This window comes from Mustela putorius, unplaced genomic scaffold (assembly GCF_011764305.1).
Source record: "Mustela putorius furo isolate JIRA1106 unplaced genomic scaffold, ASM1176430v1.1 tig00003853_pilon_pilon_pilon, whole genome shotgun sequence".
NCBI classification, from domain to species: Eukaryota; Metazoa; Chordata; class Mammalia; order Carnivora; family Mustelidae; genus Mustela; species Mustela putorius.
The window spans coordinates 55,502,844-55,506,070 of NW_025422005.1; positions in this window are offsets into that span (position 1 = coordinate 55,502,844).

The window sequence follows — 3,227 nt, forward strand, 5'->3', positions numbered from 1 at the left end:
AATGTATTGGAAGGACTGAGGTTGGATCACATGACTCCTTCGATCCTCCCGTCCCCAAGATTCCTCAATTTTGTCATCCTGGGAATAGAAGTTCTTTATCTAGAGACAGGAGGACAGGAGCATGTCATTTCCCTAAAGAATAGAGATAATAGAGGGTGCCTGGGTGGCTCAGTTGGTTGGGCGACTGACTGCCTTTGGCTCAGGTCAGGATTCCAGAGTCCCACATCAAGTCCTGCCTCAGGCTACCTGCTCAACAAGGAGTCTGCTTCTCCCTCTGACCTTCCTCCTCTCATGTTCTCTTTCTCTCTCTCAAATAAATGATTAAATTAATAAATAAATAAAATCTTTTTATAAAAAAAAAGAACTGAGATAATAGGGCAGAGGTTCCAAGGGGGAACAAAAAACAGAAGAGAACCAAAATAAGAACCAAAATAGTCTGGAGAATTCTCCAAAATCACAATTTAAAAAAAAAGTGAACCAGCAAAAGAGAAAGAGTAAGAATGGTGAGAGAAGTATGTGGAAAACCAGTAAAAACTGATGCTCACAAAATCAAGGGAAGGAAGAATTTGGGAAGTAGATGGTGGCTAATGATGGAAAGTATGATTAAGATGAGAAATGAAAACTGAGGTGATGAAAGAGTAATTTATTGATATGAAATTCATATAATTTAAAATTAACTATTTTACAGCATACCATTCAGCAGCATTTAGGACATTCATAACACTGTATGAACACACCCTCTGTCCAGTTCCAAAGCATTTCCATTACTTCAAAGTAAAACCCTGTATGTATCAGGTGGCATCTTCCCTGGTAACCATCTGGTCCTGGTGAACATCAATCTGTGTCAGACCTCCATGGATTTATTTATTCTGAGTATTTCATATAAATGAGATCCTATGATGTGATCTTTCATGTCCATTTTCTTTCACTTAGCATAATGATTTCAAGGTTCATGGATATTGCACTATTTACCATTGTTTCATTGCTTTTTATGGCTGAATAATATTCTATTGCATAAATACACTACAATTTTTAAAGCCTATTCATCCATTAATGGATGTTTGAGCTGTTTTTATCTACTGGCTACTGTGAACAGTGTTGCTATGAACATGCCTATACATGCACCTTTTTTTTTTTTTAGCATTTTTTTCAATTTGTTGGCGTATATATGGAGGAGTAGAGTAGTAGGGTTAAATGATAATGCTATGGTTAAATCTGCGGGAACCAAAAAGCCTGTTTTTTGAGAACTTGCTTTTGATTTGGCAGTTTGATATTAATTGTTGACCCTAGCTAGAAGACTCTCAGGAGAAGAATGACAATGGGAAAACAGATGGTAAGGGATTAAAAAGTAAATGAATTTAAAATTTAAAAACTTTTAGCAGCTTTATTGATGCACACTAGACAAATGACAAACAGCACATATTAAAAACAGGTTTTAGCCTCAGGGAGAAGTGCAGGCACTCCTCTTCTCAGATAGGAATAAAGAAAGAGTGGTTTCTGTAAACATATAAGTTAGAAGTGGAGAAGAGAGATACTAAGGGATTTGACACCTGATGTTCTCTTCCCTGTAAAAGAGTTGTCTGAAATGAGAAGTGTGTGAGTGGGAGGCTTAGGAAGATGTGGTAGAGGCAGTCAAATGCTTACTCCAAATCCATTCTTCCCTTCTTAAGAAAGAGTCTTGATTTTGTTTAGATGACCAACATATACAGCCTAAGAACTGCATTCCCACTTTACTTTACAACTAAATATGCTCCTGTGACTAAGTAATGGCCAGCAGGATATTAATAGGAATATTATATGGGACTTCTATGAAGGTTCTTAAAGGGAGACAACTTGGCGTTGGGGTGTCCTTGTACCCTTCTGGACTACTACCTTCCTGCTGCCTAGAGCATGATGACTGGTGCCCAGGCAGCCATTTTGGGTCTTGAGGTGATCTTGAGGATAGAAGCAATCTGTTGAGGATGACAGAGCAGAAAGACAGATGCCAAGCTTCTTAGGACTTTGTAGTATCTCCATAGCACACCAGGATTGCCAATCTCTGATTTTCTTTTATCTAGTTGAAAAATAAACTTACATCAAGTTTAGGTCACTGCTCTATTGTGTTTCAGTCATGTGTACCCAAATATAATCCTAACTGAAATAGGAGATTATCAAAGCTTAATACAGTCTCTAAGGTGAGTGGGAAAGGGAACTTACTAGGGCCCCGTAAAGGGCTTCATAAGCTAAGGACTCAGTGGAAGGAGTCATCAATCTGGAAGTTTATATGCTTTACTCTTTCAGCCTAAGAGTGGAAGCAAAGGCACAGATTTGAAAGATTCTCCAAGGACTGGCAGCCATTCCAGCTGATGCAGAACGATGTTCAAGTGAAGAACTGAGAATGCTATTAATAGGTTTGAAGCATTTGACCTTGGAATCCAGGTTGCACAGGAAGGCAGTTTGAGCTTGTGATACTGGCTACCTACTATTGGATTCTTGGACTGGATTCTGGAATGGTTTTATGGATTGAGAAGTAGAAGCTCCTGAGGTTGTGATTACACAATGGGATTAAGTCTAGCAAATCAAGGAAATCAACAGAATGATGATGCTAAGGCCTGGGTGCGGCCATGGGAGTAAGAAGGTTGCAGTGTCATGAAAATGAAATGACAGCAAGAAGGAGGCTGAGAAAATGTGGGCCTTGATGGAATAGGGCATGACTTTGCTCCCTGAAGTGACCCAGAAGGATATCAATTTGAAGTCTGCTAAGACAACTAAACCCAAGAGGAACAACAGCTTCAGTTCCAGCCTTAAACAGGCAGGTCACATTGAAAGTTTCTGGAAAGAAGTCCAAAATGGACTGATGGGTGCTTAAAACAGGGCAGTTACAGAGGCCTTGTGAGAAGAATGCACGAACTACCACCACAACCAAAGAGCAGTGCATATATCTCCAACTAAATGAAAGGAGCCAAGCAACGTCTGGCCAAAGATCCCCGAGGTAGACAGTGACTTTCAGAAAGGCACCAACCAATTAAATAAGACATTTTCCATCTTCTTTTTTTTTTTTTTTAAGACTTTATTTATTTGACAGACAGAGATCACAAGTAGGCAGAGAGGCAGGCAGAGAGAGAGGAGGAAGCAGACTCCCTGCAGAGCAGAGAGCCTGATGCAGGGCTCTATCCCAGGGTACTGGGATCATGACCTGAGCTGAAGGCAGAGGCTTTAACCCACTGAGCCACCCAGGCGCCCCATTT